Below are 23,182 nucleotides of genomic sequence, written 5' to 3'. Positions count from 1 at the left end.
GAGATAACGCTTTTCACTAGCATTCTGGAGCTTCAGTTTCCTGTGCTGTGAAATGGGAAGGATTGGCTAGCAGGATCCAGATCCCTGCTAGATACACCTAAAGGAGGCCTTGTATTTTTTCTCGAGATCTTGCTCTTTGACCCTGCGAGGAAAAGTTCTTTTTGGGAACACCGAGTTCCCCTCGGCTTGCCGAGGTCAGGGGTCATGGCTCTTCCCGGGGAGGGTCCGGCAGGCCTAGAGCGGTCTGGCTGGTGACACAGAAAGCCAGTGCATTACATAACCGCCAGACGTTCCTCTCCGCTGCGCCCCTCGCCCCTAGTCAAGCCGCAGCACTTAGACCGGATCCCCGCGCTAAATCCTCTTCGCCCGCCAGGCCCACTGCCCCGCCGAGCTGGCGGGGCTGAATGAGCCGGTGCATTTCAAAGGCCGAGCACTGGGATTTTCCGCGCCACACTTCCCTCCCCCGGCGTTGCCAGCTGGGCCCCCTGCCCCAGCCTCGCCGGCGCCTCCGCCCAGTCCGCTCCCCGCCCCACCGAAGCGCGGATCGCGCAGCCTGGGGCCCGGGAAGGGGCCACCGCGCAGGGACGCGGCTCGGCGGGTGCGCCCCGGGGGCATGTCGGCCCACTACTGCCGGGGCTGCAGTGGTCCGGGCGAGGTGAGGAGGCGGCGGGGCCGGGCTGGGGGCGGGTGTGGCAGGAGGGCGGGCGGGGCATGGGGGTGGTCTGTGCGCTCTGGGCGGGCTGCGGAGCGCTGGAGCGCTGGGCTGTCCCGGGCTCAGTCTCGCCGGCGGCCCCGGCTCCCAGATCCCCAGCGACCGGGTCAAGAAGCTTCCTCGGTTCCTCCTCTTCCCTCTCCCTGACTCGGTTGTGCAGAGGGCGCGGTGGCTCAGGTGACACGGGCATCCCTCAAGGAAGGGCGGCGGGACGGCGGGGCGCTGGGGCTGCCTTTGCAGCTGGAGGAGGACGGGGACGCTCCATTCTCCGCTGCCCTAGCGCCCATCCCGCGCCGGGAGCCTGGGACCCTAACTTGGGTGCGTCGGCGCGCAGCTTGGGTTGGGAGGGAGACACGTGCCCACATGCCCTCTCTGGGTTGGGTCTGCGCTGCGTCCGAGTTTTTGGGCAGGTGGCTGGAGAACGAGCGGCTTTGATCTCCATCTCTTGTGGTTTTCAAATGCAGACTTCTCGGTGGAATAGAGACCGTCTTTCTTCTGGATTTCATTCTGGATTTTATGTTTATAGTACATTTTAAAAATATCTCCCCTGTTCCCCACCTCAGACAATAATATTTATTTCCCCTGTGTTTTATATTACAAACACACTGACTTTCAGTGGATTGAACTCAATTTCTCAGTTGCTTCTTGTCCACAAAGAAACCTGTGATACCTGTATTGTGGACTCGGAAAACCGTTCCTAACAAAATTTGAAGCACAATTCCAGTAAGTCCTGGGGCTATTTGGTTAGTCTTTTGTTTTCACACATCAGCATTCTAAACCTCTCATACTATTTATTTATTTAGAGACAAGGTCTCGCTCTGTCGCCCGGGCTGAAGTGTAGTGGTGCGATCTCAGCTCATTGCAACCTCCGCCTCCCCGGCTCCAACGATCCTCCCTCCCCAGCCTCTGGAGTAGCTGGGACTAAAGGTGCGCGCCACCACTCCCGGCTAATTTTTGTGTTTTTTTTTTTTTTTTTTGCAGATACAGAGTTTCGCCATGTCGCCTGGTTTGCTCTCGAGCTCCTGGGCTCAAGTGATCTGCCCGCTTTAGCCTCCCAAAGTGATGGGATTACAGGCGTGAGCCACCGTGCCTGGCCATAATTTTTTAAAATGTCGAGTCAGACGGGTCCTGCCAGGACACTGGTTAAACACTCTTATTTTGAAGAGCCTCTAATTAGTTCATGCTACCTGTTTCTTTGCTCAGAGCTAGGCACTCCCACGGCGCCACCAGCTTAGCCCAGGGGGAAAATCTTCCAGCCTTTCAAATTCAGAAACACATTCACTCCACAGGTGTCCAAGCTCACTAACATTTACAATCATCAGCTAGCTGCCCCTGCATACTTTGTCGCTCCCCCTCCATAAATGTCATGCCAAACTATGGCTAATGGTGTTTGACATCCCCCCCCACCCCCGCGTCCCCAAGGTGACCGGATGTTTGTTGAAGAAATGAAAGATGTAAAAGAGTAGTGGTAGTAATTAGGTGAACTGGATTTGGTCACTTATAATTACAGGGTTTAGAGAAACTTTGAAACTGAAAGGCTTTGGAGACCATCTACTAAATTCAAACCCTTCACCTTACAGCCCCGGAAGCTCAGATCCAGGTTGGCAAGGGTTGGCTGAATTCATATTGTTAACTGGTGATGAAATCAACACTAGAATCCCGATCTCATTCCAACCTAACTCAGTTTTCCAAGGCATATTGCCTCTAGGCGTTTTGAGCAAAAATAATATGACTAGCATCACCTAATCATATCATTTTCCTGTTCTTATTTTTTATGTTTGTTTTTTTAACTGATGGGATTCTGAAATAGATGAGAAGTTGATTTAATCAAATTGCTTTTGTGGCACAGTTTTTAAAGATGCAAACCTTTAATTTTAAGTGATATTTTAAATTATTTATATTATGGATATGCAGATATATCTCAGGTGAATGCCCAGAAGAAGAAAATTAGTCCAAATAGACGGGAGTAAGTCTACTCCCATCTTTCCTTGGAGTCTTTTCTGATTCTCAGCACCCTCTATGGTAATGATTGATCAGAAGTAAAAACATGAATTATAGTGTTGAAGTGGTTTATATGAGGACTGTTTGTTTGTTGTGATTAATACTATGACCAAAACAAAGCTAAGAAAGGAATTTCAAACTGACTTATTTAACATTGCATTGCACTGCATATTTTTCAATTTATTTCAATTTAGCAGATATTTATTGAGTGCCTGCTGTATGCCTAGTGCTGTTCTGGGCATTTGGGATGTGTCAATGAACAAAACAAAGAACTTTGATCCTATGGAGATCAAGTTACAATTTATTCATTAGAATTTTTCCAGGATTTCTTAGACAGATACAAGAGAATTTCAGTTTTACCTAAGCAGGAAAATAAACATAAGTGATCCAAACTATCTTCCTTCCAATCCTACGATTCTGAGAATCTTATAATCATGGAAAAACAAAAACAAAACAACAACAACAAAAAACAAATTCAGGTGAAGTTACTTTGACTTTTATGAGCTGACATTTTACTGTAAGTGAATTGCAGTTCCCACATTTGGTTATTTAATATATGTTCATTTGGAGTCAATGAAATTACATTTCCTTTATTGCAGGGACATCACCGTGGTGACTAAACTTGAAGCACCGGATGATTTGTTTTCTTAAGACTGTTAATGGTACCGTGTTAGTATTGGAGACTAATTAAATCAGTTTATAAGATGTAGCTTTTTATTTATTTATGAAGATGGTGTTCTGTTGTTGTTTTGTCTCACTTTACATTTTGTCCCCCACTTTCCTCCACGTTTATAGACTGCACAGTGTTACAACTTATTGGTAAATCCATTTCCACAATAGTTTTTCTTTTTAATCAGACATTCCAGTTTTAAGCATTTTCTAATTCCCTCAATTGCTTTTTCTTCAAAACAGCATGGTTTGCAAGCTCAGGCATGTTTATTGTTTTTAACAAAGGCTTATCAAAATGAACTTGGCAGTTTTTCAGTCGTATACAGCCAAAGAAAAGTATTCAGTGCTGCTTTTGGGGTTGTTTATGCATTCCTCACCTAACCAGTTGCTTTGCTTTTAAAAATTGCCAATTTGGAAGCTATTTTCTTATGAGTACCTTTCCAGTGTATATAAAAAGTCACCCCTTGAAATGGTATAATAATTTAATTGACGAAAACTAAATGCACAGTTGAAGATGTTGGGGGATTTTGAACAGAAAGATTCTCTCTCTGATAATATTTTTAATGTGCTCTACATCAAAGGACATCAGAAAGTGTCATTATCTAACAATGTCCTGTTTGAAGGTGGTGTCTGTTGAACATCTGGAGAAGAGTCACAATTTCTGATGCATGCTAGGCACATGGAATAGCTGATTTTTTTTTCTTCATTCACCCACCACTGTGCCCCATCACATACACATCCTTCCTTCATTTACCGCACATTGACGAGTAGGGGGAATTGCTGTAGCCAGGTAAGACGTTGCATGAAATTAATTAATTATTTAATTCATGTGCTCATTCATTTATTAATTTAATGAATATTGGCTGAACTTCTACTCCTTATTAAAAGATTTGTGTAAGGATTTGTGTGAAGATTGTGTTTTGAGCATCTCTTTTCTGGTGCTGGTGACAGCAGGACATGTAAAGACACAGAACATGCCTGTGATGCAGCTGACATCCTGGTATGGAAGAGAGGACATTGTATGGCTGGCTGTCATACCAATTCTAACTACCGTAAGAGATGCATAAGTACTTGGGGAATTAAACAGAAGAGAGAGCAGGCAGGCAGGCACTGTGAAGATTTGAGGGTTAGGGAAGACTTTGTAGAGAAGGGCACATTGGAGTTGCTTCTTGAAAGATAGTAAAGCATGGTAAAGCTTTTATAGAGGCAGAGGATATACCTGTCTTTACGGGAGCACATCCTTGCCTCTTTTTGAAGACACTAGAAAACTTCCTCTTGGGAACAAGTTGCGGCTGTGTTAGGTTGTATAATAGACACTTATCACCTCTCTGCCCCTCTGCATGCATCTGACTCTGTTCTGCCTAATGAAATACTGCCCAACACTGAAACAACTCATTGGGTTAACCAGTGCTCTCCTTCTCTGAAACACATCCTGGTTGTGGCTCAGACACAGAGACCGCTGTGGGAAATAGCTGTCATCTTAATAAATTTGTATACTTGGCTGTTACTAGGTCAGGTGCATGCTTACAGTCGTGTTTGGTTACAGTCCAGTTTATGCCAGTAGTACTTTGCTATTGTATTATTATTTTTTCTTTCAGACAGAGTCTTGCTCTGAAACGCAGGCTAGAGTGCAGTGGTGCTATTTCGACTCCCTGCAACGTCCGCCTCCCTGGTTCACGCGATTTTCCCACCTCAGCCTCCTGAGTAGCTGGGATTACAGGCATCTACCACCATGCCTGGCTAATTTGTGCTTTTTTTTTTTTTTTTTTTTTTTTTTGAGACGGAGTCTCGCTCTGTCGCCCAGGCTGGAGTGCCGTGGCCGCATCTCTGCTCACTGCAAGCTCCGCCTCCCGGGTTTTCGCCATTCTCCTGCCTCAGCCTCCCGAGTAGCTGGGACTATAGGCGCCCGCCACCTCGCCCGGCTAGTTTTTTGTGTTTTTTCAGTAGAGACGGGGTTTCACCGTGTTAGCCAGGATGGTCTGGATCTCCTGACCTCGTGATCCGCCCGTCCCGGCCTCCCAAAGTGCTGGGATTACAGGCTTGAGCCACCGCGCCTGGCCACTCTTTTTTTTAGTAGAGACAGGGTATCACCATATTGGCCAGGCTGGTCTCGAACTCCTGACCTCAGGTGATCTACCCGCTTTGGCCTCCCAAACTACCATTGTACTTTTGTGATTTGTATTGTAATTTTGTGATTTAATGAAATATTGCATAAACTGATGTAATATGAGTGCTAAACAAAGAATGATATTTCTGTGCGAACTAAGTTGATTACTATATGGGCCCATAAAAGTAAGTAATGTTAAAAAAAATATATCAACACATGCTGCAACATGGATGAACCTTGAAAACATTATGCTAAGTGAAAGAAGTGAGATACAAAGACCACATGTTGTATGATTTATATGAAATGTCCATAATAGGCAAATGCATATCAACAAAAAGTGGATTAGTGATTGCCAGGGAAGTGGGGTAGGGGAAATAGAGAGTGATTGATGATGGATGAAGGGTTTCTTTTTTGGGGTGAGGGCTATGTTCTGGAATTAGATAATGAGGTGGTGAATGCACAGCATTGTAAATATATACAAACCACCAAATTGTACACTTTAAAAGTGTTAAAATAGTGAAGTTTACGTGAATTTTATCTCAATTTATAAAAATACTGTAAAGCTTTTAAAAAAGCAACATGAACAAGCAAATTACAAAAGAAAGAGGGATGAGTACTTAGGTGTGACATAGTGATAAGAGATTTGAAGAGTACAGTAAAAATTTCTAGGATGATTTTGCATTCAGGTTTTTTCACAGGCTCTAATAAGGCCCTGCTCTTCTTTAAGAAATGGAAGCAGGAAATCTGGATGTGGATTAACCAAGAAAAATAACATAGAACTCCAATCATGACCCAATATCCAAAGATTAGTGAATGAATTTTTTGTTTATGATACGAATTGAAACAAAATGTTCGAAATATGTTGTATCAACTTTTTGACTCTGCTTTTCCTGACTTCTGATTACTGCTGAGAGCTTCTAATGTTTCCATTTCTGAGGGTACCCTGTATATTTTGAAAATAACTCATCTCCCTATGTAGAGAGAAATTCCATGTCTATAAGCCTCTTATAGATATAGCATTAGTCACTTAAGACTGTAAAGGAGGCCAGGCGTGGTGGTTCACGCCTGTAATCCCAGCACTTTGGGAGGCCGAGGCGGGTGGATCACCTGATGTCAGGAATTCAAGACTAGCCTCGCCAACATGGCGAAACCCCGTCTCTACTAAAAATACAAAAATTAGCTGGGCGTGGTGGCATGTGCCTGTAATCCCAGCTACTAGTGGGGCTGAGGCAGGAGGATCACTTGAACCGGGGAGGCAGAGGTTGCAGTGAGTCGAGATCGGCCTGGGCAACAGAGCGAGACTCTTGTCTCAAAAAAAAAAAAAAAAAAAAAAAAGACTGTAAAGGAAATTGGGACTCAGTTTCCAAACTTCCAAATCACCATAAAAATCAGCAACTGTTTCCCCCTAACACCGTCTTCTGGCTCCGTGGTTCATATATGTAAATAAAGTAGCTACATAAAATGTTACTACACCAATACTTAAAATTTATCACCCAAAACATTTGTAGACTATGTTTTTTTTTTCAAAATATTTCTGAGCACAAGTAATCATTTTGTGGTTTATTTGACATGTTATAAATTAGGGCCATAATTACTTATTTTGGGACCAACTGGTATTATTTTTGTAATTCCACTTTGCTTGATGGAATACTTTCCATGGGAGTGAGTTTGTATTTATCTACTGAAACCAGATGTATTTCTTGAAACAGCAATTTCAGCTCTCTGAACCTGTAACTTCAAAGCAACCACATTCATTTGAAGGAACCACCAAAAAAATAAAAACTCGCAACAAAGTTAAATCTCATAAGGGAGAACAGAGTGCTGCTTCTTCAGGCAGCGATAGTTCAACCAGACAACTATCAAAAACCAGCCTTAACCATCATTGTTAAATAGTTATGAATAGTGGTAGCCCAAACTCACAGGCATAAATGATATAAAAAATAAATGGTCTGTTCAGGTTGACACCTGACAACCTAGTATCCATAATCAGTTGATTGAAGACTCTGTATCAATGGTTCTCAACCCCACCTACACATTAGAATCACCTGAGGAAGGAAAAAAACTGGTACTAATGTCCTACTCTGAAAAATTCTGATTCAGTAGGTCTGAGATACAGGGCTAGGGTATCGGTAGTTTTTAAATCTCTCTGGTGAATCTCATGTACAACCAGGGTTGAGAAACTATGGATATATATAATATTAATTTTATGCTTCCTTAGAAAAAAATTTTATTGAAACACAAAATTTCATGTTGTGGTATCTTCTTAACATATAATGGAAATTTTTTGTGTGGGCATTTTCTCTATAGGGGGCCCGTTCATTATATGGAAATCTTTTCCCAATGGTTGAATGAATGTTCAGTAATTTTTTTTCCTTCTCTGCGGAATTTACTAAGCTTATGTTTATAAGATGTGAAAACAACCAAATCAACCCAATTGGTATAATTACTGTCAACCAATGAATTAACTAACCAGCTAGTTTCAAGTTTTTGATGATTGTGGTACCATATGCGTATTTTTGTTTAGGACAATAATTTGGCCTTTTACTCTACAACAATAATCTGTTTCCTCTAAAATACTTACAGATGTGTCCTTTATTATGTGTTTCTTTAAATTGATTGAGTTGTCAACCTTAATGCTCAAACTTTGTCTGAAAACTTTCTCTTTTTATTCTATTGTGTCAAATTGCATAAAAAGGGTTTTCTTGGGACAGGGTCTCACTTTGTCACCCAGGCTGGAGTGCAGTGGCCTTATCAGGGCCCACTGCAGCCTCGACCTCCCAGGCTCAAGCATTTCTCCCATCTCAACCTCCCGAGTAGCTAGGACTACAGGCATGAGCCACCATGCCTGGCCAGACTTTTATATAAGAAAGATATTATATAGGACTCTTATGTAAGAAAGATAGAAGTTTAAACCTTGCCCTATGTGACTTCAACAAAGTACGATTAATTTTCGAGTTTTCCTTGTCGTTAAGATTTATTGTTTTTGAGAAAATGTGGTGAGGTGACTGATACAGATTCTGAAGATGGATCTAGTGGACTGCTTCTACTTAGAATTCACCTCTTTTTTTCTTTTTATCTTTTCTCTCTCTCCCTCTCTCTCTTTTTTTTAAAGAGATGGGGTCTCACTGTCACCCAGGCTGGAGTGCAGTGGTGCAATGATGGCTCAGTGCAGCCTTGAACTACTAGGCTCAAGCAATCCTCCCGCTTGAGCTTCCAAAGTAGCTGGAACTACAGGTGTGCACCACCGTGCCCAGCAGAAATGGGGTCTTACTATGTTTTTCCAGGCTGGACTTAAACTCCTGGGCTCAAGCAATCCTCTCGCCTCAGCGTCTCAAAGTGCTGAGATTATAGATGTTAGCTACCATGCCAGTCCCTTATTTTTTAGTTTTTTTATTTTTGTTTTTTGAGGTGGAGTCTCACTCTTTCACCCAGACTGGAGTGCAATGGCACGATCTTGGCTCACTGCAACCTCTGCCTCCTGGGTTCAAGCGATTGTCCTGCCTCAGTCTCCTGAGTAGCTGGGATTACAGGCACCTGCCCCCATGCCCAACTAATTTTTGTATTTTTGGTAGAGATGGGGTTTCACTATGTTGGTCAGGCTGGTCTCAAACTTCTGACCTCAAGTGATCTGCCTGCCTTGGCCTCCCAAAATGCTGGGATTATAGGCGTGAGCCACCACGCTCAGCTCAGCCACTTATTTTTTTAATTTGTTCTTATTTGGTTTTAATGCTCATGGAGATTCTCACCCACTGTTACCAGTTAGCTTCCCCAAATTATGCTTTAACTGTTGGTTTTGTAATAAAAATAAATAAATTCTTATCCACAAATAAAAATCTTAATGGATTTTGACTAGTAGATTTTAAACTGTATCTTGTAAATTCCTGGGAGTATCAAGGAGCACCTCTGGAGCTGTTTTACAGGGCATGAGGGTGATGGGTGGCAGACTGATGTCCAGCTTCAAACTTTGGGCTCCTTTCTGGTGGCCCCTTCTGCTATCTGAGCAGGTGTCCTGTTCTTGATTTCACATATTTGGTTTCCAAGTAAGATTTTATTTGAACAAAGGATTTCTTGGCCAAAATAAGTTTGTAAGTCACTGGGCCACATGTTTCTAAGTTTCTGCTTCCTTTTCCTTGCCAAACTTGTTTTATATTCTAGCAGCTCCTAATTGTTTCAAGCTACTACTGTGCATCTGTGTTGAAAAGCCTGGGAAATTTTTGGTTTTACTAACTTTATAACTTAGGTGCCTGTGGATAGAGATAACCAAGTGAGCAGTTAGATATTTAGGGCAAGAACTATAGCTTGGGAGTTATCAGTATAGGGACTCAGTTCAAGTCAGATGTCTCCTGGGAGAGTGTTTCTAGAGAGAGGTGAGATGGGTCAAAGATAAAATTCTGGGGAATAGCCATACTGGGCTAAGTGCCCTTCTCTGTACTCATGTTAACCAAATGCACATTTTGGTTAATGAAGTTTGCATTTCTTATTTAATCTTATAATTCCCCTACGCACAGTTGTACATAACTGCCAAAAGAGTTGATGCATGGGTATACATGTGTGGGACTGGGAGGTAGCGTGATGGGGTCAGAGGACAGGGCTTGGAAACCAGCCAAGGATGCTTATCCTTTCTTTGAAAACCGTGCATCATGCACAAATCACTGGGGCCCCTTCTACATGCAGGTTGAAGTGCACAATGAGAGGATAAACTTGAGTGGTTACCTAGTGGTTTGGCAATGCAGACAGCCGTTGTGGCATTTTTTGACATAAAATTATTTGTTAAGAAATATCATGGTTTCTTAAATTTAAAAATCCAGACATTTCCCCCGTATCTTAGTTCTCCCTTGTGGAACTTGAATAGTGACTGCCAGGTTTTGGGTGTGATCCTGTGGAGGTTTAGGGCCAATCCCCATTCCACATGGGTCTGTAGCTTATTGTGTTTTATTGACACAGACTCCGCCCTCCATGCCAGCCAGCTCTTTGGCAAATTTAGTCACAAGGATCACCTGGCAACAGCTATTAACTTAATTAAAAAATTCAAAAACACTCTTAGAAAAAGGCAGAGTACTTAGATAAAGAACAAATAAATACTTATAAATAAGATACTTGTTAAAATTATTTTACTTGATAATTAAGGTGTTCCAGTGATTAAGGGACTCTTCATTTTATCAAAATTAAGCCCCATGCATTTTTTTCATTCCTTTCTTACTTCCTGAAATTGACTTCTTTCATTGTCTTCCACATTCAAAAAAAGATAAAATGTAAACAACCATATATCCTGATTTTATTACAGATGAAGGTCTAACTAAAATTTCAAGTATTGCTCAGTAATTGATGGACCCAAATTGGCATCTCAGAATGTTCCTGGCATATTCTGCTCTCTTTGTCAATTCTTGCATGATAGTATACCTAATTGACTGCTAATGTAGGCTCTGTTAAGGTTGAATTTCAGTTTAGCTTTTTTTTTTTTTGAGATGATGTTTTGTTCTGTCGCCCAGGCTGGAGTGCAGTGGCATGATCTTGGCCCACGGCAACCTCTGCCTCCCGGGTTCAAACAAATTCTGCCTCAGCCTCCCGAGTAGCTGGGACTACAGGCACACGGCGCCACGCCCGGGTAATTTTTTTGTATTTCAATAGAGACAGAGTTTCACCGTGTTGCCCAGACTGGTCGCAAACTCCTGAGTTCAGGCAATCCACCCGCCTTGGCCTCCCAAAGTGCTGGGATTACAGGTGTGAGCCACTGCGCCTGGCCTCAGTTTAGCTTTTAACATCTTTAAGCAGAATCTGTAGAAGAGACATTTGATTTAGATGAAATATAATTAATTACCTTTAAAGTTTCTAACAAAAAATATTGTGATTAAACAATGCTAAAAATAACTTCATGAATTTACCTCTTCCCAGGCAAACACGCACGAGGCCCTGCCATGTGTGAGGGTTCTTCTTCAAAGGCTTACCTTTTTCTGGGGAAGACACTTCCCATGAGATGGAAAGCTTTTGAGGAAGGGCCTTTGTACACATACAAAGTATTACAGCATTGGAATGAGTCCCATAAGCGATCACCTGCTATGGGCGTGCAGAGCCAGAGGCTCTTAGCGTTGCCGAGGTTGGTCAAACCATTAAATAAATGTAGAAATTCATGGGGCGAACCTTCTAGGCAGTAGGAGCAACAGATGCAAAAGCGCTGAGGTGGGAATTGCCTTGGAATTGAAAGCACTGTTCATCTTTGGGTGGTGTGGCGTGGCTGACGGGAATGTGTGTGGCCAGGGGGCTGGAGAAGACTAGAGGAGCAGGCTGGAGTGAGAGCATCAGGGTCTGGTACATCACACCACCAAGGGGTTTTGATTTTGCTTTGGCAGTTTTTGAACAAGGGAGTGGGTGGGAGTGGGGATTTGGTGATAAAATTAGCTTGTGTTTCGAATAGATAACTCTGAATGGGGTTTGCAGAAAGGCCCCAGAGGGTCTGTTAAAGTGGTGCAGATGGAAAATAAGAATCATGCCTTATCGTAAGACTTTTATTTATTATTTTTATATTCCTGGTGCTTGGTGCCCTATAAGGCATGTGGTAGAAATGTGTAGTAGAAAGTTTGATATTCTGGGCAAGAAATTCAAAATTGTATCATCAGCTAAGAAGCTCAGTTGAAATCACTTGTCTGGATGTCTTTTCCTGAGGAAAAGGGAAAGAGTGAGGTATGAAACAGGTCAAAGAACTTGGGGGAATAACTAGGCTGTGCTCACACGATACCCAGGGCATCTCTTGGTCACTGCACCTTTCGTTATATTCTCTAATTATCTAGCTGTGTTTTGGTCTTTTTCACTGGTCCAACAAGAGGGCAAGGACTGTGTCTTCTTTATAGCATCACTGCCATTGCACAACTTTGGATGGGGTCCTTCGTTTGCCTCTGTAGCGTGTCTGCACTGTGAATAGTGCCTGGAGTGGTGCTTCAGCTGCCTCTGCTTAAGTGGTCCTAGCAGCTGTCATGGTACCTGACATATGGTAAGAGTTTAATATGCTTGTTGAATGAATGAATGAATGAATGATGACACAACATATAATGAGTTGTCAGAGGAAGAGAATCTAGTGAAAGAAACTAAGAAGCAGAGGTCAGTGGGGAAGAAAGATAAATAGAGATAAATAGTAGAGACTCCTATCATGGAAACTCAGGGAAAAACAAGTTTTAGTCATGACAGAGAGGTCAACAGTGCCACATTCTACAGAGATTGGCCAATTAAGGATGCCAGAGTAACCACTGGCAATTAGGAGTCATTGGTGATAATGTCAAAAACAGCCCGAGTGGTGTGTGGAGGACACAGGAGGCAAATTCCCTTCCATTGAGGTGGGAATGAGAAGAGAAGTGAGGCAATTGTCAGTATAGACAGGATCTTAGAGGCTGGGTTTGTGAAGGGAGGAGACTAATCAGTGAGAGCCAGAAAGGGTGGTAAGGCTGAAGGGGAGTTTTCTTCCCTGCTTTTTCCTTCTCTTCCCTTCTTTTCTCCTTCGCATTCTCCCTTCCTGCTTTCAAAAAAAGAGACACATGAGTAAATTTATAGGCTAAGGAGAACCCAGTGGAAAGGTCTAGGTTCAAAATACAGAAAAAAGTAAGATGGGATACTAGCTGGCAAGACTATAGAGTGACAAGTCTTTCTTCGAAAGAGGAAGAAAAAAGATAAGGATGCGTGTGGATATAAATAAATTGGAGAAATAGGAAATGGAGGAAAATAATAAACTGAAAGAAAGGAAAGGAAATGGAGGAAAATCCCACCTAAGGCCTCAATTCTGTCTACAAAATAGTAACTAACATGTTTTGGGCACTTTCTATATCGCAAGCATTGTTAAAATACCTTACCTAGATAACTCACTAAATTCTTTCCACAACCTTGTGAAGATGGAACTGTCCTAATTTACGATTGAGGTAACTGAAGTCCAGAGAGGTTAAGTTACTTGTCTAAGGTTATACAGTGACTAAGAGGCAGAACCAGGATGCAAAGCTGTGTACCATCATGCTGTACTGCTGAAAATGAGGGGCACATGGAGTACTTAAGATTTCAAATAACCAGTGCGTGTAAGGAACAGGTGCAATATATTTTTGCTGAGTCACACCAAGCACTTCGTTTCTGTTGGAATTCATAACTATGTTTTGCCATTAATCTCCAAGATTGAGAGATTTCCTCCAGTAAAACTTGACTTACCAGTTACAGGAGTGGAAATGTTTGGGTATTTGGATTGATGCAGAATTGGGGATTAGTAGTTTGAAACAGAGGTGCTTCTAGCAAGAGAGCAATTAAAGTGATGGATCATGAGGTCTAGCAGCCAAAAAGAGGGAAAAGAGAGCAGGACCAGTTAATGGAATGGGAGAAAGCGGAGCAGCAAGGGGCCCAAGGGCTCAAGGGGGTTGAAAACCAGGTGCAATAAGAGTTAGGGTGTTGGAGATGGTTGGAGGATAGAAAGTTGGGATTCAAGAAGGCCACTTAATTCCCAATACATCTCTAGATTTCAGAAGTGAGGGCTGGCTTCACCTTGTGATGATATGTAGATAGTGTGGCTTTGGGAGTGCATGGCTGAAATGGATTGGAGGTGAATGCTATGGGACATGAGGTGGTCAAGCTTGAGGCTGAGAATGGCAAAACTGCTGGATAGATGTTGACTGGGCCCTGCCTCTCATTGGAGGATGGTTCCTGGTAGTCCTAAGGATGGTCTGGACTTCAGAAGGACACAACCCAAGTATGGGCAGTAATAGGGAAAGATACAAAAGGATAGCTGGTTTCTGGCATACGATAAAGACCACTTGATGATCTCAATAGAACATTGTCAAAGGACAGTTGCATAGCTTACATTTTGCATGGCAGTTTTTGAAAACTAACTTGAAGTATGAGTTAGCAAAACAACACACATCACAGGTAACTTTGGATGCTTCAGCCATATTACAATTGGAAGAAAAGACTACATGCCCTGATGAAACCTCCTCTCCCTCTTCCTTTTCTCCTGGCAATGTGCAATGTGACACTCTCTGGACAGAGAGAGGCAGCTGAAGATCATCAGGCTTCCAGATGTGGAGCTTTGTTATGACATGTGGGGGTGGGGGTCATGGGAGAGGGGCCAGAAGCTTCAGTGGGACTCAGTGTGGTGTCCTCTGCTTCTGTAGTTAGCCACGTGATGGGAAACCAGCAATATGTGTTTCCTTTGTACAGCTGTACATATCATTGTTTCTTTTTCTCCTCTGCCCATGCAGGATTCTAGGAAATCAAAGTTAGATCTAATGTAAGCTTAGAAAGCCCCACATATGAAGATATGGAGCTATTGCTCCCTGATAGAATATGTGTACTAGGTCTGATCCGTAAGTGCCATGACTAGAAAATGTAGTTGGTAGGATGTTTTGGGGTGTAAGAAACAGAAACCTCGACTTGGACTGGCTTTGCTGGGACTGGGATCAGTTACAATGGGATCAGCTACAATGTCCATGACAGAGACAAGGCATTATTGTCAGATTCAGACAGCCTTGGTAAGGGGAAGGAGCCTTGGCTGGCAATCAAGTCCCCAACTTCACCATTTGATTGCAGTGTGAACTTGGACAGATTATCACCTTCCGTGAGCCTCAGTTTTCTCTTACAAGACCATTGCAGGGATTGAAAGCACTTTACATAAATTCTTAGTAGCTATACAAATGTGACTTACTCATTTAATAGTAAAAATAATGACAATAACAAGAATACTTACATTTACTGAGCATGTATGTGTTCCAGGCACTGGCTGGAGGCTTAACTGCATTCTCTTTATTACCCACTAAATCCATAACAAGCAATGATGATATCTAGGTACTCTAATAAGTACTTTATTTCCAAAATCAGTTAAGCTGAGATCTGAAACATTAAGGCTCAAGGGCAGGGGCAGAGAACAGATATGGGTTCAGTTTCGCCCAGAGGTTCCATTTTCTTTTCTTTTCTTTTTTTTTGGCCTGTGTGACCCATTAGTGGCAGCTGGACATGGGGCCTTGGACAGTTACTTTTCTATCTGGCAGGGATTGTTGTTTGCCAACTAGTTCAGGGCTCACTGCACAGGTGATTTCCAAAACACAAGTGTATGTGTGCTTTTAAAACACTTGATGCTTTTGTTTCTACTGTTCCTTTATTTTCTGAAATATGAGCTTTTTGCATTTTTAAGCTTTTGAAATAGTTGAGGGATTTACAAATGCTTATTGAGTTCTTGTCTATGTATTGGCTAATTTGAACCTCATGAAGAAGTCAAGCATGAATTTGTATTGTATTGAGGCTTAGTGATCATGACACCTGTCAGTGAGGTTTGAAGTTAGAAGGTAGGGGACATAATTTTTTGATGTTGCAAATTGCCTTGCTTTGAGCACAGTGTGAGATGAAGTTTTTCCATATTTTTGGTTTATATTGTTATGAGAGTTTTCCTGAAGCAGCCTTGGTAGGTGGGTCAAAGGGTTTGAACTTCTTTTTATATAGATTGCCTGATTGGTTTGTGGAAGCTTTTTGGATGGTGACAATGACATACTTGTAGTGCTATTTTAGAAATATGCATTTTTCTCTCTGCATGTTTTTTTTTTCTTTTCTTTTCTTTTTTAGACGGAGTCTTGCTCTGTAACCGAGACTGGAGTGTAGTGGCACTGTCTCGGCTCACTGCATCCTCTACCTCCCAGGTTCAAGCAATTCTCCTGCCTCAGCCTCCCAGGTAGCTGGGATTACAGGCACCCACCACCACACCCAGCTAATTTTTGTATTTTTAGTAGAGACGGGGTTTCACCATATTGGCCAGGCTGGTCTTGAACTCCTGACCTTGCGATCCACCCGCCTCGGCCTCCCAAAGTACTGGGATTACAGGCATGAGCCACTGCTTCTGGCCTTTGTATGATGTTTTATATGTCTGGGATTATAAAAGATTTCCAGAAAATCTGAGTCGTTCCGTTGCCATGTAACATTCTTTTCCTCGGACCCTCCACCCCCTGCAATGACAATGAAAACGGTGTTTCCATTGTTCAGCCTGTACTAGATCTTGAGGAAATCCAGCCTACATCAATTCCTGCCTATTAGTTCATAAAGTCTCGGGGGGAAACTAAACTTGTGCATCTGAATTCATCCTCGCCCTGGTGTGAGTTCCTTCTCAAGAGGCTTCCTGATCCTGTGTGCACATATACTCCCTGAGGGCCTATATTACAGACACATCTGCTTTTTATTCATACTTCCGGTTCTCACGCTGGGATCCCTGCTATACTCTCAAACAATTTATGAGTAAATTGATGGGGAAAAAGAAGTGGGAGACACCAGTTTTTGCTGATAGGGTATTTTTTTTTTCTTCTCTCAACTTTTGTTTTAGGTTTAGGGGATACATGTGCAGGTTTGTTCCATGTGTAAATTGTGTGTTGGTGGAGTTTGGTGTACAAAGGATTTCTTCACCCAGGTAGTGAGGATAGTACCTGACGTGTAGTTTTTTGACCCTCACCATTCTCCCACCATGCCCCTTCAAGTAGTTCCCAGTGTCTTTTGTTCCCATTTTTGTGGTACAGTATCAATATGGGATATGTGTTTTGGAGTTGTGGTGAAAGTGACAAGACTTTCATTCATATGACTGAATGTCCCATATAATTATTTCAACAATTCCTAAAATACTTCTCCCCAACTATTCTTACCTGCCCTAAGATATGCTAATGCTGAAGCTAGGTAGCAACCACCACTTTTCTTAAATAGATTTTTAAAATATCATAGTTGTGATCATAGTGTATATTTAGTATATAATATATATTGAGGGTTTATATTTTGTTTTCTGCCTGTACTTTTCCCCAGGTAATTTTAAACACCTAATGGGTTAGATATGATAACAGGAAAAAGCAAAAAGTGGGACCACCCCTGCCATATAAGGGTCCACCGGCAGTGACCAGGTGTGGCCAGGATTGTTGGGGAGGTGGAAAGAGAGTGCTCTTTGCGGAGTGCACCTCAGAGTAACCCTATGAGTAGGTAGAAAATGGAGGCCCAGGAGGTCACTGGTTCCAGATCACACAGCAAGTCAATGGAAAGCCTCGATTTCAATCCTAATCTTCCTAAATCCAACTTGCATGTTCTTGCCTTTCTTGGTTTCTTTTTCCAGATTTGAATTTTTTTAATTACCTTTAAAATAATCCAGACTCTAGAGAAGGGAATAAAGCAGATACTGCTCCCTCCACCGCCTCTCATACCTTAGGCTTGCACTGTGAACAGTTTGGTGTGCTCCCAGGCCACCTTCCTTGCATGTACAAATTGCCTAAGGAAACCAGCTATGCCTGTTTCCAGCCAGACAGAACAGCTGCTGGGGGTAGGGAGTGACTTGTCTTCTCCAGGACCTACCTGGGTGAGGCTTGTGGCATGTTGGGCTCTGGGGACCAGGTCACACTGAAGTAATTTAACAGCAACAGAGAGAAGCCAGAGTGCCCTGGCAGCCAGCCTTTTGGGAAAGGAGAGCTATTTGTGCTCTCTGGCTTTCTGCCTGCACTGTTCTGACTTCCCAAGCAGAAAACAGAGTCTGTTACCAGTGGAGGGCTTCATGGAGGCCCAGGGACTGCCTGTTGTTTATCTCTGTTTTTCCTGTGTCTGCATTTATTGGTGCCCAGCTGTTGTTGCATGAAAGGATTGAAGATGCCCTAACCCTAGTTCTGCTGGTAAATCATTTGAGTGACTTTGAGCGACTTTGAGCAGGTCACTTCAAGATTAGAGGCCTAGTCTGTTTTCCCCAAGTCTATGGTGCCCTTTTTTCCCTCCTTATTTTAATGTTTCTGAAATAAGATGGGATTGGCATCGTAGGTGTATATATTTAATAGTGTTTCTTAATTTTTCCTTTTTCTTGAAAAGTTGTAATAGTGGGATAACTCACAATTTATGTTATTCTAGGACTGTGGGAATATGGCAATCATTTTCCTGAAGGATTGTTGGGATAGTGGCTACCTCCTATGAACTGTGAAGTTTTATATAAATATCAAGAATCAGAAAACTACCCAGCTGTGTTGTTACTGCCTAACCGCCCCTGTGTCATTATTTCTCAGAGATGCCCAGACAGGAACTTCTTGACTTAAAAAGTAATGACATTCCTCTATTCGATAAAGTTGGAGCCAGGTGCAGTGGCTCATGCTTGTAACCCCAGGGATTTGGGAGGCCAAGGCGGGAGGACTGCTTAAGGATAGGGGTTGAGACTAGCCTGGGCAGCATAGTGAGGCCCCAGTCTCTACAAAAAAAATATTTTTACCTGGGCAAGTGGCATGCAGTTATAGTCCTACCTACTTGGGAGACTGGGGCAGGAGGATTGCCGGAGCCCAGGAGAGGTTACAGTGAGCTATGATTGTGCTACTGCATTCCAGCCTGGATGTCAGAGTGAGACCCTGTCTCTAAAAAAAAAAAAAAAGAAAAGGTAGTATTCTAGGTACATTTCTATTCTGTCCCATCGCCCTGCCCCCCATTGAACTCAATAAGCTATTTTATTTGTATTTTTTATTTTTTTTGAGATGGTGTTTTACCTTGTCACCCAGACTGGAGTACCGTGGCACAATTATAGCTCACTGCAGCCTTGAACTCCTGGGTTCAAGGGATCCTCCTGCCTTATCCTCTTAAGTAGGTGGGATTACAGGCACATGCCACTGCACCTGGCTGGTTTTTAAAACTTTTTGTAGAGATGGAGTCTTTCTGTGTTGCCCAGGCTAATCTCAAACTCCTGGCCTCAAGCAATCCTCCTGCCTCAGCCTCCCAAAGTGCTGGGATTATAGGTATGAGCCATCATGGCTGATACTATTTTTATTTCAAGTGAAACAAACAAACAAGCAAACATGACTTTTAAACATCTGAACTTTTCTTAAATTAGGCCTTAGCAAGAATCAATTGCTTACCATGGATTTAGTGGATTCCTGGCCCTTACTGGAAATATCATTAGGGCCACAAAACTCTTAAACAGAATGTTAGTCCAAAAAGAAGTGTTGGGATTCAAACTGAAAACAAGGAAGCCATTGAATGCCTACAATCTGCCAGGTAACATCAGGGGATCAAAAACAATTACTCAGACACTATTCCTGTCCAGATAGAGTTCAGTTTGGAGGGAGCAAAGGTTGCAAAGCCTAGGAACTGAGCTAAAATTTCACTTTCCGGCTTCATTTGGCCAATTTGCCCTAATACCAAGTCTGAAGGAGTTTACAATCTAGTAGGAAACAATTTACCTTGCCAGTTAAAAACACGGTGCTAACCAAATCACCAGTGGAAACAAGATCACAGAGAGTATTTACATTCCTAAAAGAAATCTCATCAGTCATTTAGAGTTTCTACTTTCAGGTTAATAGTTTATTACAGCATTTAAACCAGAGGTTGCAAAGACAGACATTTTGGGGGCCTCCAGTGTGAAGTAGTTGAGTGGTGACATCATCGGGAGGGGCTGGACCATAGTCAAATCGGAGGGGACACGTCAGGGCTCATTCTCTCATCATTCGACAGATACTTAAGTTCTGCTCTTGGTGATAGGGATACATCAGTGAACAAATTCAACAGAAAATTCCTCTCTCTCAGAGTTTACATTCTAACCTGCTGCTGCCTTAGAAAACAACTAGTAAGAGTAAATGAGTCAGACACACTGGTGTGTTCCTGTGAGTAAATTGTATGGATTTAGATTTTGTTCGCTCTTAGGCCCTTTTCTCACAGCTACGATTTACTATATAAGTAGAGTTAGTTTGTTTTTGGCATTCTGCTTGGTCTGATGATATAACTTGCCAAATGACCCTAATTATAAGATATTATTGGCTCTGCAAGGCGGTACCTGGTTTATTTAATTCTAGTTTTGCTGTTTAATTGAAAATGAAAAGCTCATTGTGAAAAATCCCATTTCTTTCTCCTGTTATGGTACTGATTGTGATGACTTTCTGTGGTTAATTCACGGTGAGTTAGTGATTTACCACGGCCACAGTCATGAATTCCATGGCTCCGGGCTGGAGAGTGCAGGGGTGCTCTTGCAAGCCTGGTTTTCTTTGGGCAACCCAAGCAGGGCTTTCTGCACTGTGACTCTGATGAGATCACTATAATAACAAGCCTGGGAGCTTGGACCTGGGAAACCATATGCCTTTTCTTGAGCTTCTTGTGGGAAAACAGGGATAAGAAGCATCTGGAACTGCACTTATCTTAAGTTTCAACAAGTGGAACTTCTGCTGTGCCTGTAAAGTGAGGCAAAATGGGTCTTTGTTGAGAGAGAAAAAGTAGGCGGCTGGAGGGAAATAGAGCCCTCCGACACTGACTTCAATACCCTGGGTGGATGTGTTTTAGCAAATGAATGAATACCGAGGATATGAATATCTGTGGCATGGATTCCTGCTTCAGGAGCCTCTTTGCATGTGAACCTAGGAGCGCATTAATTCTGCCAAACAAGGGTCTTAACATTCCCAATGCGGGGGATTTTCCATTGGAGGGATTCGAGAGTTCTGACAGGCTGTACGTATTACAGAAGTAGTCTTGGGAAATCCATGTGCCCTCATGTAATCACATCATCCATTGAAATTGCTGTCCAGCACCTAACAGGCCCCTTTTCTTTTCCTTTCTTTTCTTTTTCTTTTGTTTCTTTTTTTTGAGATGAAGTCTCGCTCTGTTGCCCAGGCTAAAGTGCAGTGGTGCAGTCTTGGCGCACTGTGACCTCTGCCTCCTGAGTTCAAGCAATTCTCCTGCCTCAGCTTACCAAGTAGCTGGGATTATAGGTGCATGCCACCATGCCTGGCTGATTTTTTGTATTTTTAGTAGAGACGAGGTTTCACCATATTGGCCAGGCTGGTCTCGAACGCCTGACCTCAGGTGATCCGCCTGCCTTGGCCTCCCCAAGTGCTGGGATTACAGGCATGAACCACTGCACCCGGCCTGCCCCTTTTCATCTCTACAAAGTACAGTGGGCACTATTGTGGATTGATGGTTCGTGTCAACCCAGATTTATGTTTAAGACCTATAAACATTGAGGAAACATTGTCACCCCCAGTGTGATGGTATTTGGAGGTGGGGCCTTTGAGAAGTGATTAGGTTTAGATGAGGTCACAAGGATGGAGTCCTCATGATGAAATTAGTGTCCTGATGAGAAGAGGAAGAGAGAAAAATCTGTCTCTCCCCATACATGCTCTGAGAAGGGCCATGTAAGCAAGCACACAGCCAGAGGGCCATTGTCTACAGGCCAGGAAGAGTGCCTTCACCAGAACCCAAGCATGCTGGCACCGTGTTCTCAGACATCCAACCTCCAGAACTGTAAGAAAAATAAATGTCTGTTGCTTAAGCCACCAGCCTATGGTATTTTGTTTTAGCAGCCTGAGCTAAGACACTCACAATCCTCTGATAGTATCATTTCTTTCTTCTCTGACTTCAGTGACACCAAGCTCTCCTGGACTTCTCTTTATCTTTCTGGCCACACTTTCTCAATTTCCTTGCAACCGCCTCTTTTCCTAACCCTTCCTAATCTCTCTTTTCTTCCACCTACCTGCAAGGCACCTTGCTACTCTTATGGTCTGTAGACCAGCGAAGGTGTCACTTGTGAGCGTGTCAGAATGTGAATTTCAGATTCCATCCAAATCTGCTGAATCTGAATCTGCCATTTAACAGGTGGTACCTAGGAAAATCTGAGAAACCCTGCTCTTTAGGATTTCAGTTACCAACTGAATGGTCTGACCTCCAAGTATACATCTGAACACTAGATCTCTCTCCTAGGCTCTTGACCAGTTCATCTAACCACTTAGAGGTCCTACAGGGATATCACACTTTTATCCATCCAGAATCTGACTTATTTTTTCCCAAATATGCCCCTCCTTCTTTGAGCAACCCACAAAACATGGGACCTTTCCAGAAAGTTTTACTTAAGAATGCCCATTTAACCACATACTCCTGGGTTAAGTGGTTTCTTTGGGGTCAGGGCTGATTGCCAGCTGGTGGGCACTGGTCTGGCTATTGCCTTGATCTGATCTCTGATTTCTCAGTGTTATCAGTCTCTTGCTAAATATTTTGAATTTTACCCATCGAGTCACATTTGATTAGTAACAAGTCTAACTTTTTATCCTCTGTGATGTTTCCAGGTGTACATTTTATAAATATATTAAGTATTAACAATTATATTTGTTATTAATTCATTACAGATGCAAGTGGTAAATTAATATTTTTAATGGTGAGGAAATATGATATTCTCTCATTTTAGTGTCAGATTTTCAAAATATTTGTGAATGACCACAGTGAATCCAAAGGAAGAACCGCCAGGAATGCAGTGTGACCTGATATGTCACATGATTGAATCACACATCTTTTTGGGAGAGAGAAATCAGAGATAATGTAACTGTCCAACAATAGGGAATTGGTGAAGTCAGTTACAGTGCGTTCAAACAATCAAATACTTTGCAACCATTAAAAGGATTGGACAGAGTACATTTATTAACATAAGTATACATCCATGGTATCATTGTGTGAAAAGAGCAATATAGATTAAATGATCACAGTTTCGTTTTAATTATGGTAAGTGTACATAACATAAAATTTACCGTTTTAATCATTATAAAGGGTACAATTCTGTGTCATTAAGTACTCAATAGGAAAAACAAACTGTTTTCCTCTCTAGTCTATTCTCAATACTTGAGAAAACTTTGACATCAGAGGTATGGGGTTTTCCACACTGAGTAGTCCTCCAGTTCTCTACAGATACCACCTGGGTGTCCTGCAATTTAACTTAGTTCTGAAGC

General features: G+C 42.5%; 1 protein-coding gene across 2 annotated transcripts in view; it reads left to right on the top strand.

Annotated features, from left to right (window-relative positions):
• Positions 1–237: 237 nt before the first annotated feature.
• Positions 238–23,182, top strand: part of SLC16A12 (solute carrier family 16 member 12) — a 102,108-nt gene continuing 79,163 nt past the window's right edge. Inside the window, exon 1 of one of the 2 annotated variants that reach the window (XM_001086787.5) lies at positions 238–655. The gene's annotated coding sequence lies outside the window, so the exon portion shown is untranslated. Of the gene's footprint in view, positions 890–23,182 lie in introns of both variants that reach the window. The other variant, XM_015147653.3, reaches the window with a different exon arrangement.

Source organism: Macaca mulatta, chromosome 9, assembly GCF_049350105.2.
Source record: "Macaca mulatta isolate MMU2019108-1 chromosome 9, T2T-MMU8v2.0, whole genome shotgun sequence".
Taxonomy (NCBI): Eukaryota; Metazoa; Chordata; class Mammalia; order Primates; family Cercopithecidae; genus Macaca; species Macaca mulatta.
The sequence above is the reverse complement of the archived record's forward strand: the minus strand, read 5'-3'. Positions and strand labels throughout refer to the sequence as shown.